Source organism: Lissotriton helveticus, chromosome 11 (genome assembly GCF_964261635.1).
Source record: "Lissotriton helveticus chromosome 11, aLisHel1.1, whole genome shotgun sequence".
Lineage (NCBI taxonomy): Eukaryota > Metazoa > Chordata > Amphibia > Caudata > Salamandridae > Lissotriton > Lissotriton helveticus.
Window position 1 is genome coordinate 252,571,463 of NC_136072.1, and position 15,940 is coordinate 252,587,402.

Genomic DNA, 15,940 nt, shown 5'->3' on the forward strand with positions numbered 1-15,940 from the left:
CATCCTAAATGAACTTGATTGACTTCCATTGCTGACTTGCACCATTTCTGGGGGTTGTCTGCACACCCACAGCCAGAACATCATCAGACTGGAAGACTACAAAGTGTAAAAAAGGGAAAAACTAGACAGCAGGTCTTTAAATTCTATGTACTCAAAATCTGGTCAACATCCCTGTATCCATCAGGACTGTCGCACACTGCTGAAGACTCATCTCATCAAAGAACACTACATCACTGTGCATTAACAGTCTATAACCCAGCTTTATAACCTTTTACTCGTTGACTTTATACTTGTCTTGGAAGATACACAGTGCTCCCTTTAGCTTTTGGCTAGGTTTGCGCTACAGAAATACCAGATACATACATGCCTAGAGCAAGATACACCTTTCAAGTGCAGACCACCCATTACGCTGGATAGTAAATTCCCTTGTTAGACTTTATGTTGCCTTCTGTAAATTTGTGCCACTTTTGAGGCAGTAGAAAACTTCAAGTCCTCTTTTTCTGATTACTTCGTCCCTCACCACTCTAAACAACTTACATCTTCAGCTGGTCTCCTACAACGACACTGTGATGGTTGCCACAGTCAGATTTACCAAATGCTTTCACACTGCTCAGGCCCCAACTTATAAATCATCAAATCATCATGTTCAATGTAACACTTAATTTGTAAAATATAGAGATTCATCATTTCATGTGACACTTTCAGGAAACAATTCCTTCATCTCACTACACTCAGCCATGACATGTAATTCTATCCACACATCTGATATAAATCCATTCACCCATCTTCTATAGTAGGATGAAACAATGCTAAGTTGATGCCTTAAACTAAAATGAATCTGCCACACTGGTTACAATGTTTACTAAAGTTGACTAAAAGCTATTACACAAATTGAACCTGTGGCACATCTACCAACTGAGGCGGGTCATACTGGCATGTCATAAAGCAGCAGATATCTGAGCCTGCTTACACTTCCGAAGGGATAAGTCATACATACCCTAAATTGGCACCCTCCTCTGCCAAAAAACCTGCCAAAACACCACGTTTCACCATTAGAAAATCATCCAGGTTTTTTTGCTTACAACAGGCATCTTAAACATCTTCATATTCCCGAAATATAGGTCCAATAACTTCAGTTATTATTTTTATCGCATTTACTAAGATAATGAACAAAATGTGCTTAATTTATTTATTTCACATTTAAAATATTCAGCATACTTTGGAAGAAAGCACTTGCTACAGCCTGTCCCTCACCAAATTTCTCCTTACCTGTTGTATTATGGTGATTGTGGTAGATCTGGGCAGCAGAGGCTAAGTTGTTGTGTCCCAAAGTTTGTTTGTAACGTGCAAAGTACTGACAACATTCTGCAGGTCATTCAACACAGTGGCAACAATTAAAATTAAAAAAAATGCACAGTTTATCTCTCAGAACCCAACAATACTCAAGATTTGTCGAGAATATTCGCCCCAAATGTGGGATAGCAGTAGAACAACATCCTCATAACAAGGATATGGAGTTAAAAGTAAACCATGAAATTCAAAATGTTATCCTTAAAAGCAATAGGGGATATGGAACTCACTCTCCCCTCTCTAGGGGCAACACTTTATTAGTAACGTTCAACAGTTACAATTTAAGTTGAATACCGCAGAATCAATCTATGGGGTCAGGGTTGAACTGATATTCACAGTGGAAGGTGGGAAGTTTCATGAATGGAGTAGAGTTTTTATTGAGTTCAATGTCCCACAGAACCACAGTATAACTACCTCTAAATTGCTTTTCTCTCAGCAGTATTCTGTTAAACTACAGGCACCATCAAGCACATTTCCTATTATTTTTTGTTTTGCTGGTCTTCTATCAGGCCTACTGCTAGACATAGCTTGTTTTTAGACTTGTCAGCCTTAAAGTGGTCGTCCCACAAGCTTATTGCTTTCCTCCTGTTGTTCTGAATTCACTTTTTTAGACACTGTGTAGTTACCACTGCTAACCAGTGCTAAAGTGCTTGTGCTCTTTCCTTCAAACATGTAGAACCTGTTTTACACCCAATCAGCACATTTAATTTACTTGTAGGTCCCTAGTAAATTGGTACTGCATGTACCTAGGGCCTGAAAAATGAAATACTGCTAGTGCTCCTGCAACACTCATTGTGCCACCCAATTAAGCAGCCTTTTATACCTGTCTCAGACATGCCATTGCAGTCTGTGCATGTAGTTTTAAACTGCCATTTTGTCCTAGCAAATTAAACATCTTGCCAGGCATAATCCTCAGTTTTTAACACATATAAGTTACCCCTAGGGTTGGCTCTAAGGACAGGGTACAGTGTAATTAAAAGGTTAGACATGAACTTCTAACGTTTACATGACCTGGTAGTGAAAACCCCTTAAATTGCCTCTCTCCAATAGGATTACATTGTGTTACCTTATTACATCTAATAAGTGATAACTTTCAATTGGAAAGATGTAGGAAAGTGGAGTTTGGTCTCTAAAGAATTGGATGTAAAACCCACTTTAATATTAACGCTGGATTTTTGTCACAATTCTGAAAATGGCACTTTTAGAAAGTTGGCATTTTCTTGTCCTAACCATTTGGTGCCTACAGTCTGTATCCTGGGTCACATAACTAGCTGTAGCTGGCAGTTGGTCTTTGTGTAGTACTCCCAGACAGTGAGACAAGGGGAAATAGATGTTGGCAGGATGGACCATCTCTGTCAGGATGAGTTGGAGGAGCTGTCCCCTACCATATTTTCACATTGCAAAGGCTATGCTTCAGTGTACTCACAAAGAGTTTTAACTAGTCTTTTGTGCCCTCAAACAAGCTGGGGTCAGAGCAGGGAGGCAGGATATTCCAGACACCTCTGTAGGGGGAAGACTCTAGAGGCTTCTCCCTCTTCAAAGTGGACACCATGTATAAATAGTGAAACATCAGACCCTACTCAGAAACTGTTGACATACCTTTGTAGACATTGATTTAGAGAATTACATCGGCACATACATTTGTAGTCTCAGAACTAGACAATCTGCTAGAATAGTGAAATAAATACAGTAAAAAGTCAGGGTAGTGTCTAGAACAGGTTGAATGACTGGGAAAGGGCAGCTGGTTATCCATCAAAAAGACTGTATATAAACTAAACGTTGAAGCTTTGTGAGTACTTCAAACCATTTCCTTAGTCTTTATACAACATTTACACACAGAAAGTTGTTCTGAAGAAAATTAGTGCATTATGGGACATATCAACAAGGGGGCGTTAAAAAATTATCGCCGCTTTTGCGGCCGCTTTCGGCCGCTTAGCGGCGATAAAGCTAACTCCCTTTTAGCAAAGACACGCTAATGCGTGAATCCATGCTTCTTCGCCCTTTCTCTCAATGCACAGCGTTGTATCTCTAGTGAGATGCAAAGTGGGCGTTCCTTCCCAGGATAACGGAAGAAATGTTGCTAAGCCTGCGCCTGCAGGCTTTGAAACTGACGCCTGCTTTGAAACTGACTTAGCCATGATATCCTATGGAAGGTGGATATTATGGGTAAGTATGTGAGGCTGGATGTATGACATTACAACGCATGCTTTTACATCGCATGCTTTTACAACGCGGTTTTTACAACGCATACCATTACAACGCATAGTGATTTTAGGCGCTGGATAGTGAATTGTTTAATTTACTATTCCAACTCTAGTCCCCGTGGATAGTAGGGAAGGTGTTGGATAGTACATTAAACCCATTCCCTATCCTAGAGCGCCCCCCAGCGCAATGCGTTGTAATGGTTTGCGTTGTAAAAGTTGCGTTGTAAAGGCACTGCGTGGTATAAGTTGCGTTGTAAAGGTTGTTTACCGTGAGGCCCTATCACCAAGCTATCGCCAAAAGTTGTGTGATTATCGCTGGATTTCCAGCGATATTCACACAGTTAGGCAGCTTGCACTCTGAATTTTATCGCTGTGGAGATAAGCGTTGCTGATAGCACCACGATAAAATTCAGAGTTGGGTGGCGATAATTATCCTAGCGCTAAGTGCGCTTAGTGATAATTATCGCTCCCTCTTGATGATTTTAATGGGTAAATGTTTCCCAAAACATTACTGCCACGATTTCAGATAGTCGAATCTGATTTGAAGCTATCTCAATGCTAATGTTTAAATTCTTTTGAAAAACGTGATATTTGTTGTGCATATAGCATCACGTTATCCTCTAAAAAATGAGCTTTTCTCTAGTGACAAAAATGCTTTTGAAGGAAGTCACTTATTTCGGTTTGTATTTGAATCTGATTTATAGGAAGGGCACTTCTAAAGAACATTAAAATTGTATGAATTGTCCTGATGATTGACCCACTGTTTCCAATTTTTTTTTTTTAAAGATCTCACTTTATTTAAAGATGTTTGAAAAGTTGTTCTCTCTTCTCTCTTGCAGTCAACTGTATAATGTGTCACTAAGACAATATACAGTTAAACACATCCCAGCAAAATTTGTTTGGCGCTGAAAAGGGTTTGGTTAAAAGTAATTTCTTCTAAAGGAGCCAAGAGTAAAAATTGAAATAATCAACCTTATTGACAGTAAACTAAAATACTCGACCTTCCATCTACATGCTGAACTTTCCTTGTCATGTTTGAAAAACAAAATCACGGTACTGTTCAAAATGCTGAAAGGTTAAGGAAATTCTTTGAGCAGGCTACTAAAAGGATGCCATGTTTCATAGATTGTCATTCGTTAAATGAAAACGAAATGGCCACATAGCAATATGTAATACGAAATAAACCACAATAACTGCAAATGAGGTTACAAGGAACACTTTGCACTACATAAGTAATGAAATCTATTGTGAAAGTTTTTTGTTCATACTAATAATGTCTGTGTTATGGCAGTTCTTAATACTGACGAAAATGTATAGACACTGCCATAACAGCATGTATCAACACCCATAAATCAAATATAAATTTAGCAGTGGCAAGGAAGAGATCCCATAGCACTCTCTTGTAATTATTAATACGGTTCCATTTATCACATTTCCAACACAAGAAGGTCTGTATCTACTATCACATTTTTAATAAGGCTTGGTGTGGAAGTCATTGATTGATCGATCTCGTAAACATACATAACAACTCATTGATGCGTATTTCAGGAGATATTTGATTTTTCCATAATTTAAACTTGTCTTAAAGACATTTTCGTGCAGTTGAATTCAAATAGAGAGGCTTTTTGATGTTGTGCATTGTACACACTCAAGCATGACGTGTACTTCACAAATCATTGACTGCTGCTTGAATGTAAGTAAAATATACTTCTGTGGATCGTTTCTAGTACACACCTGCATATTGAGGCTTTCGGCTGTTTCACTTACTTTAGCCATACATGTTGGTCCTGAAAATATCAAAATTTTGATGATGGTGTATGCACACTTTACAGCGCCCTTACACAGGTAGTGATTCACAGGAATCACTGACAGAATATCGACCTAGAAAATATCAACCTATAGAAATCTCGACGCTGGAATATCGAAGGCAAGAATATCGACATCTTATCTACAACATGGTAAGTACAAAAATATCGAAAAAAAATATCGATGTTAAAAATATCGTAATTGAAAATATCAGTTTTTTTCTGTTAAAAAAAGTGTAAAATAAAGTAAATAATACTTATAAATAAAATAAACTGCTAAAATATTTAATAATGTTTACAATGAATTAATAATACATATATCATAATAAAACATTAATTAAACATATACATAAAATATATAATATACACTTATTTAATAATACGCTTTAATAATTATTTTAATAACTTATATATAATTACAAAATATTACTGTAGTAAATCCACAAGGCAGGTGGATGAATAAAGACCGATTTATTCAGTAGAATCTACACAGCTCTTCATCTGCCATTCTCATCTGTCCTTGATGCAGTTTGTCTCATGTATTGAAACATAACATTCCACCATGGGCAAGATGTGATGACCTCATAAACATAGTGACAGTAGAACATACAATTTCATTAAAGATACAGTGCATAACTTAACATGGCTTGGAATATAACATACCTCCTTTTCTTCCTAAAGGAAAACTGTTAGTGTGAATAACAATAATACATAGTCTAAAAATGTATCTACAAACATGACATTTGGGAACATTACAGAAAAAGGGAACAACAAAAAACCTAAAAAAAACGACATTGTAAAGAATTATAATAGTACCTAATCACGAAATCTGCAAGGTAAATTAATAGATCTAGTACTCTTCCTATGAGATAAATTCATGTTGCTGTCATGTTCATTATGATCTCCAGAAACAAAATTTGCTTTTACTTTTACAACTTTCGAAATATTCCACCAGCATCCACCTTCTACTTGAATAGCATTGACACCAATACGTACAATTTTGATGGGTTCACTATATTTACACTTCCCTTTCTTTGTGTGAGTAGAATTCTTAATTCTAACAAAATCTCCCACACTCAACGTAACTATCTTGACGTTTCTCTTTTTGTCAAACCATGCTTTCTCCTTATTTTGTGTCATTTCAGAATTTATTTTGACTGTTTCTAAAACCGACTCAACATCAACTAAGGAGTGAGACCACTTGCACATTCACCCAGGTCGAAAACTAGTATTAGCTTTCCTACCTCTTAGTACTTCAAAAGGCGAAACTTTCGTGGAAGAGTGCAGTGTAGTTCTGTAAAACCAAAGCATGCTTTCAATAGATGCAAAGACATCATGCTTCCCTTTTACAGCCCACTTAACGCAATCACCCACAACACGGTTCATTCTTTCTACAAGACCGTTGGTTTGTGGATAATAGAGAGAGCTTCTAAGGTGTTTTATTCCACAGGTTTTAAGAAAAGTTTGAAATTCTACACTTACAAACTGAGTCCCTTTATCTGAGATAATAAACTGAGGGAAACCTTCTCTCAAAAATACCTCCTTTAGAAATTTGATAATATTAGTCGAATTAGCTTCTTTTACCACCTTTATTTCAGGCCACTTGGATGTATAATCCATCAAAACAATAATGAACTTCATTCCCAAAGGTAAAATTTCATAGGGACCCATAATGTCGATACCTACTTTATTCCAAGGGCTAGCTGGGCATTCAATAGGAGATAAAGGTGGAACAATCACTTTAAGTGATTTTTAAGAAAAACAGCACACAGGACAGTTTTCAACAAACGTCCTGATCTCACTATCCATGCTTGGCCACCAAAAATCTTGTCGTATGCGACGTATTGTAAGAGAAATACCTAAATGCCCTTCATGAGTTTCTTTCATAATGATAGGTCTAAGACAATGAGGTGGAACAAGTTTCTTACATCTCAGTATTAAGCCATCCTCAATTGAAATTTCTGACTCTACTTTCCAATAGGGTTGTAACTCGGAAGACAAAGACTTCTCCTTTGGCCACCCATTCTGGATAAAATTGAACACCTCTTGTAACACCTTGTCCTTTAATAAAAATGCCTTCCAATCTTCCTCAGACCCAACAGCCAAAATGGGTACATCTATTGATGCCACAAAACTTATCAATAGCCCATACACAAGCCAACAGTTCTTTCTCTATAACTGAGTATTGAATCTCAGCGCTCCTTAGAACTCTGGAGGCAAAAGCAACAGTATATTCTTGTTCACCAGAACGTTGAGTAAGAATAGCCCCTAAACCCACCTTGCTCGCATCTACTGTAATAAAACAAGGCAAATCAGGGTCAAATGGTGTAAGAGCATGGCTCTTCTTCAAGATATCGTTCAACTCCATGAAAGCACGATCACAGTCTGTTGTCCATGAAAATTTAGTAGAAAACTTGAGCAAATTGCTAATGGGTTTAACTAGTGACACATAGTTAGGGACAAATCTTGAATAATATTCCAACAGTCCGAGCAATGACTTAACTCCAGACTTGTCTTTAGGTACAAGTGATTTCATAATAGCATCAATTAAACCTTGTCTTGGTTTGATTCCTTCATGAGAAAGTAAATGACCTAGGTATTCTATCTCACTGCAACTAAACTTGCACTTTTCAGTTTTCAATACAACTCCATTTTTTTGAAAATTTCTAAAACCTTCCTAATAATGCTATCATGTGTTTCATCATCTTTGGCATATATCAAAATGTCATCTTGGAAAACAAGAACACCCTCAACATCTCTCAACAAATTTTGCATCACCCTTTGAAATACAGAAGCCGCAGAGGCTAGTCCAAAAGGCATTCTTTTGTAGCGGAAAGTACCGAGTGGAGATACAAAAGCTGTTAAAGATCGTGATTCAGGGTGAAGTTCTATTTGATGATAGGCACTAGCCAGGTCTAATTTTGAAAAAATGTTCGCACCTTTGATACTGGTAAATAGGTCCGTAATTTTAGGCAAAGGGTGGGAGTCAACCCAAATCTCCTTATTCAAGGATCTAAGGTCCACACATACCCTTAGTTTACCATCTCTCTTGCGTGCGACCACAAGAGGAGACAACCATAATGATGAGTCAGTAGGTTCTATAATTCCCTTTTCACATAGCATAGTTATTTCTTTGTTCAGGTCCTCTTTAATGCTAAGGGGAACACTCCTGAGTTTGTGTTTAATAGGAGTTGCTCCATCCTTAACAATAATTTTATGTTTGAACCCAGTGATCTTACCTAGTTGATCACTAAAAACAGAAGGAAATTCATTGACCCACTTAGTGCTTTCCTCTTTGCAAGAGACAAGCAATACTTGTTCTTTTGTGCCTGGTCTAAGTTGCATGCCAAAAAGACCCTCGTGAAACCACCCTAAAATATTTAATCCCTTGATAGCTACATACACTTTTCCCCTTATTCTCCTGCCTTTAAACTCCAAGTAATCCTCGAAAAATCCAAGCAATGCAATTCTACGTTTTTCATATGAAATAGGTTTTCTGTCAGGAGGAAATAATACTCTCTCCCCCCACGTTTCATGGAATAGTTCCTCAGTAATCATGGTGATCCTTGCACCCGAATCCACTAGAAGATCAAGTTTCTTATCACCAACAAGTATTTCAACTATAGGATCAACACAAGTTGACGGATCACCTGTAAGAGGTATTGATGTCTCACTAGACTCTATATGGTCAGAAATAACTGAGATAATTTCAGTATCTGAGTCATTAACCAACGAAGATCGTAGCGCTAGCGCTTGACTGTGATAAGCATTACTGCAAGCATCTATTTCGTTTTACAGACTTTTAAAAACCTATTGATTGTACTAATATGTGTTTTTAAATACATTTCTGAGCTCTCACTTGCATTCTGATTACTGCAAGCATCTATTTCGTTTTACAGACTTTTAAAAACCTATTGATTGTACTAATATGTGTTTTTAAATATATTTCTGAGCTCTCACTTGCATTCTGGTCGCTACTCCCCGGTCCACCACAGCTTCTGTGCTGATTGTTGTGGAGGGAGGTTCAAGCGACACCACTTCCTGGTTGCTCCATCCTGGGCAGCCATCTTGGGGAGGTTGACGGGCTAGTCTCCCCCCTCGCCCTCACTATTTTAGGGCGGGAGTCAATCGCGCACGATCATTAACCAACGAAGATCGTAGCGCTAGCGCTTGACTGTGATAAGGATTACTGCAAGCATCTATTTCGTTTTACAGACTTTTAAAAACCTATTGATTGTACTAATATGTGTTTTTAAATATATTTCTGAGCTCTCACTTGCATTCTGGTCGCTACTCCCCGGTCCACCACAGCTTCTGTGCTGATTGTTGTGGAGGGAGGTTCAAGCGACACCACTTCCTGGTTGCTCCATCCTGGGCAGCCATCTTGGGGAGGTTGACGGGCTAGTCTCCCCCCTCGCCCTCACTATTTTAGGGCGGGAGTCAATCGCGCACGATCATTAACCAACGAAGATCGTAGCGCTAGCGCTTGACTGTGATAAGGATTACTGCAAGCATCTATTTCGTTTTACAGACTTTTAAAAACCTATTGATTGTACTAATATGTGTTTTTAAATACATTTCTGAGCTCTCACTTGCATTCTGATTACTGCAAGCATCTATTTCGTTTTACAGACTTTTAAAAACCTATTGATTGTACTAATATGTGTTTTTAAATATATTTCTGAGCTCTCACTTGCATTCTGGTCGCTACTCCCCGGTCCACCACAGCTTCTGTGCTGATTGTTGTGGAGGGAGGTTCAAGCGACACCACTTCCTGGTTGCTCCATCCTGGGCAGCCATCTTGGGGTGGTTGACGGGCTAGTTTCCCCCCTCGCCCTCACTATTTTAGGGCGGGAGTCAATCGCGCACGATCATTAACCAACGAAGATCGTAGCGCTAGCGCTTGACTGTGATAAGGATTACTGCAAGCATCTATTTAGTTTTACAGACTTTTAAAAACCAATTGATTGTACTAATATGTGTTTTTAAATATATTTCTGAGCTCTCACTTGCATTCTGGTCGCTACTCCCCGGTCCACCACAGCTTCTGTGCTGATTGTTGTGGAGGGAGGTTCAAGCGACACCACTTCCTGGTTGCTCCATCCTGGGCAGCCATCTTGGGGAGGTTGACGGCTAGTCTCCACCCTCACCTAATCTATATGACCTCTTCCTACCTCGCGCAGCGGTGACGCGCAGCGGTAGCGCCGTATACGCGCCAAAGAGGCGCCAAAGAGAAGCCAGTCTGCGCCAGTCCGCGTTCAGACGCTTCTCGCTGGCCCTGGCTTGGGAGCCGCCCAGCACTATGGTGGGTCTTCGTACTTCCTACAACTCTTTGTTGTTACACTCCCTACGTCCCCCCACCAGTCCCTCCTGTCGCCACTCTTTTCCCCCAGCTAATCTTGAACATTACTGTAAGCACTGTACATGGAGCACCCCCCGCCCATACAGCTACACTCTCCCCCTGGGAGAGATTTGGAGATTGTATCTCCTCAACTGCCGGTCACTACCTAAACACTTCACAGAGCTGCATCTGATGATTGAAGAGCTCAATCCTGACGCTCTATTTTTAACGGAAACTTGGCTCCAGATGGACAATGACCCGACTACAATATGGGCCACACCTCAAGGCTATACCCTCAAGCGCCTCGACTGCCAGTCGGGGAGAGGCGGGGGCCTGGCCATCATATATAGGGACAGTTTTAAGTGTCGTGTCATTCCCAACTCCTCGCCGACCTGCGAGAGCTTACACTTTGCGTTTGATTTTTCCCCCACCACCACTTTCTCCGGTATCTTACTCTATCGCCCACCTGGTTCCCTTAACAATTTCATTACGCAAATCACGGACCTCACTGCCAACACAGTTTTGACCTCATCTAACTTCACCTTGCTTGGGGATTTTAACATCCATTTAGATGACCCCCATGATACGTCAGCTAATAACTTACGGGTCAACATGCAAGCGTTAGATCTTTGCCAGAGAGGCCATCAGGCAACCCACAAGAAGGGACATCTTCTTGATCACATATACAGCAACACCAACCTTAATGTAGAGTCCCCAGTTCCACTACCCTGGACCGATCACTTCCTGATACCTTTTACCTGGCTTTCCAACTCCTCTTCCCCTTGTGATGTTCCTATCAAGTATCTGGGCAGGAAATGGTCCTCTCTTTCTCTCACTGACTGGACAACTGCCCTCGTCCAAGATCCCCCGAGGAAGGCTACGACTCCTGCCTCTGCCTCTAACGATTTTGATCATTGGATTTCCAGCACCCTAGACCTAGTTCTTCCCAAACGCCCTTGTAAACTCATTAGAAGACCTAAAGTCGCACCTTGGTACACTCCTGCTCTAAGGTCATTAAAACTTGACTGCCGTAAACTGGAGAGAGCGTGGAGGAAGGACCATTCTTCGTCTAGGAAAGATGATTATAGGTCTGCAATGAAGCTCTACAAATTAGAGATTAAAAAGGCGCAAGCCTTTTTCTATGAAGGGAAAATTAATGCAGCAGCCAATGCCCCTAGGGAAATCTTTAGGATAGCTAAGTCCCTTATCTCACCCCCGGCTGAGCGTCCCACTGCCGAAGGTGCACAAGATCGCTGCAATGAGCTGGCTGCCTTCTTTTCAAAGAAAATATTGACCATATACTCCTCCTTTAGCAATTCTATGGTCATCGCCTGCTCTGCCCCACACAAACCAGCTGACTCTCTGGCTCTCTGTAAGCTGGACACAATTCCGCTTCTTGATGCCTGTAGTCTGGATAGATTAATCTCCAAAGTTACTTCCGGGTCACCCAATGACCCGGCACCCCCCCGGATCCTTGTCAAGGCCTTGGACGTTATTCGCCCTGTCATCTTGGAAACCTTAAACACTTCCATTGTGTCCAAATTGGTCCCACTCTCCTGGAAATGTGCCATGGTGAGGGCACTTCTCAAAAAGCCCACCCTGGATCAGAGCAACCTGTCCAACTACCGTCCCATTTCGTTGCTCCCCTGGTTGAGTAAACTGCTGGAGAGGCACGTCAACAACATCTTAACAGACTATTTGGAGTCCAACTGTCTGCTGCGTGCCTCCCAGACAGGATTTCGTCCTCAACATGGTACCGAAACCGCTATGTTAGCGGTTACAGAAGAAGCAAGAGCTATTCTTGATCAGGGAGGAAAGGTGGCCATCATCCTGTTAGACCTTAGCGCCGCGTTCGACACGGTGAACCATGGCACGCTATTACATCGACTGGCTGGCATGGCGTGTCGGGCGCGGCCCTGGATTGGCTTGCCTCCTTTCTGAGCGAGCGTTTCTTCCAGGTCTTTGAGGGTGAGACAGTCTCTCCCAAACATCCTCTCAGGTGCGGGGTTCCTCAGGGCTCCTCCCTGAGCCCGACCCTTTTTAACGCCTACATGGAACCTCTGGACAGGATAGTCCATCCCTTTGGTGTGCGTATTGTCACCTACGCGGATGATACGCAGCTGGTGGTCTCGCTAGACCACGCAGACGGATCATCCAACACCTTAGGCCCCTGTCTAGAGGCTGTTGCCAGATGGATGCAAGCCTCCTGTCTGAAACTCAACGGGGAGAAGACAGACATCATTCTCCTCGGAAATTCCTCCCCGTCTGTTCTTGCACCCGTCTGGCCACCATGTCTTGGCGTTCCCCCGCCCCCAGGTCCCAGATAAAGAGCCTCGGGATCTGGCTCGACACCGCTCTTGATTTCTCGGTCCAGGCCACTAAGACCGCTGCCACTTGCTTTGGACTAATGAGGATGCTCCGGCGGGTGCTCCCTCTGTTCCCTCTCCAGGCGAGGAGGATCATGGTCCAGGCCCTGATTCTCTCCCGCCTGGACTACGGGAATGCTCTCTATCTGGGAGCACCGGCCTCGGTACTTCAGAAGCTCCAGGTCACACAAAATAGTGCGGCCCGTCTACTGTTTAATCTGCCCCGTCGGCAGTCGGCGAGGAAGGCTCTGAAAGACCTCCATTGGCTCCCAATGGCTGCCAGAGTGCAGTTCAAGGCTTTGTGCATCCTGCACAAATCCTTCCATCGTGTAGGCCCAGCGATTCTGCACCCCTTGGTTACGCCCTATGTTCCAGCTCGCTCCCTTCGTTCTGGCACCCTGCAGCTGGCTACCTCCTCTAAGATGAATAAAGCCCGGTGCGGTGGCCGCTCTTTTTCCCACTCGGCGGCCAGACTCTGGAACGCCCTTCCCCTCACCATCCGAGGAAACAGCAACCTCTTGTCTTTTAGAAAGGCCTTGAAAACGCATTTGTTTGCAAAATCCTGCTGATCTGCCCTGAGCCTGCGCTAAACCATTTAATCTTCAAGCGCTGCGAGGCCTCAGGGCAGTTATGCGCTATACAAATGCCATTTTTTCATTTTTTCATTTTCATTTTCATTATCTGATGCAATCACACAAGCTATAGTTTTCTTTTGGAATTTCTTTTTTAAGCAAACAGTGGCAAAATGTCCTATTTTTTACAGTAGTTACACATAGAATTCAACGCTGGGCATTTCGCTCCTTTACTATGGGTAGAACTTCCACATCGTAGACAAATATTGTTAGGCACAGAAACAGTATCTTTGAACCTTGGAGAAAAATTGCTCACAGTCTTTGTGGATTTATTCTTTGCTTTCCTCGAACTACCAACAAAATTGATGCTATCTACTGGTTTGTCTTCTAATTCCTTAAGGGAAATATGAGATGTCTCTATACTTTTCGCTACTTTAATGGTTTCATCAAGAGTGGGATTGTCCATAGAAAGTAACTTTTGTCTAATCTGTTTATCTTTACAATGACCAACGAATTGGTCATGAATTAATTGTTCAGTAAAGTTCTCAAAAAGACAGACAGAAGCCAACTTCCTGAGAGTGGACACATAAGCATCAACATCTTCACTTTCAGATTGCTTCCTCATAAAGAATTTGTGTCTAAGGACAATCAAATTGGGTTGTTTATCAAATCTAAGTTTTAGTTTCGTAACGGTAGTTTGATACTCATCACTAACTTCGTTATCTCTAGGAGGATCAGGTAAGTGTTTGAAAATAGATCTACCCTCGAAACCAAGAGAGTGTAACAAAAGACACTTTTTTCTTTCAGGACGATACCTCGAAGCTCCAATGGCACCTAAGTATGTCTCGAAGGCGTCAAACCAAATATCCGACTTTACTGGAGGATCTCCTGGAGTTTCAAGAAAAGAAGGAGGAGCATTGATAGACTGTAAAGAAGACATTATAGAAATAAATCAATAACGAAAATATTGAAATGAGCGTTACTGCGTGGTTGGCAAAATAGCTTCACGGTGGTTGGCAAAGCTACGGAGCATGCGCAGAGGGGAATGTAATTGGAAGACGTAGAAAAGTCTCGCACGAGTACAGGTCTCGTTCTGTTACCTCACACTTCACACTCTCGCGCAGAAGCCTCGCTCTGGGACGGTGAACAAAATGCCGGTAAAGTCTCAGTGTATATTTTCAAAACTATAGTGCTTCACACTCTCGCACAAACGTCTCGTTCCTTCACTCGCCTCGGCAAGAAACAGGGTATGCAAGTAACGTTCCAACATATGTAATTGAACGATGTGCAAGAGACTGTGCGTGTAGAATAGAACAAACAAATGGAAAAAATTTGTTTTTCTGTTCTTAGCTGTACATGAAAATCGCAATGCCACCGCTGTAAACACACGTTAGTTGAAAATCACATACAGTAGATAATGAGCTGGAAATCGAAGGTACAGCTGAAAATATTGAAATAAATTAACAGTCACTTATCTCGAAATGTTGAAGTTGTAGTTTTATGTTGAAGGCTTGTTTGTTTCGAATGTCTCCGATGTAGAGTTGGTCCTCAAGTCCGTTGAAAATAGAGTAAGGTTGAAGACTTCATTGAAGAAAAGTGGCAGTTGCGGCAGATGGATTGATGTGGATTTAAGAAGAAAATCCCTTGAAAATTCAGTTTTTGTAGATAGATGCGTGGGCTCAGCTGTGTAGGCCTCGTCGCCAAAAATATGTAGTAAATCCTCAAGGCAGGTGGATGAATAAAGTAAGATTTATTCAGTAGAATCTACACAGCTCTTCATCTGCCAGTCTCATCTGTCCTTGATGCAGTTTGTCTCATGTATTGAAACATAACATTCCACCATGGGCAAGATGTGATGACCTCATAAACATAGTGACAGTAGAACATACAATTTCATTAAAGATACAGTGCATAACTTAACATGGCGTAGAATATAACAATTACAAATTACAAATACATCTACACACATAAAACAATAACTTAAATAAAAAGTAAATACTTGCTCAATAAATTAATTTTTTTTTAAATACTTTCAATATTTTTAACATTATTTATATACTACATTATCTAAAATAAGACAAAAAATATTAAATAGCTAAAGAAATAAAACTACTATTGAAAGTCCCAAAAAAACTACAGTGCATGGTCTTTCATGTACAGATCCATCATGGTTTATCTAGCAGAGGAAATTGATACCTACTTTCAATATAACAAGACATCCATGCACTTCTGACCCAATAGTGCAGAAGCCTGCTAAACACCTCCCAATCACATGGATGGTTCGCTCTGGACTACAGATGCC

At 41.0% G+C, this 15,940-nt stretch overlaps 1 long non-coding RNA gene across 1 annotated transcript in view; it reads left to right on the plus strand.

Annotated features, from left to right (window-relative positions):
- The window catches only part of LOC144791032 (uncharacterized), a 222,079-nt gene extending 207,079 nt beyond the window's left edge, over window positions 1-15,000 (plus strand). Inside the window, exons 2-3 of the long non-coding RNA XR_013602279.1 lie at window positions 5,387-5,512; window positions 14,446-15,000. This is a non-coding gene — a long non-coding RNA (uncharacterized LOC144791032). The remainder of the gene's footprint in view (window positions 1-5,386; window positions 5,513-14,445) is intronic.
- The last annotated feature ends 940 nt before the right edge of the window (window positions 15,001-15,940 follow it).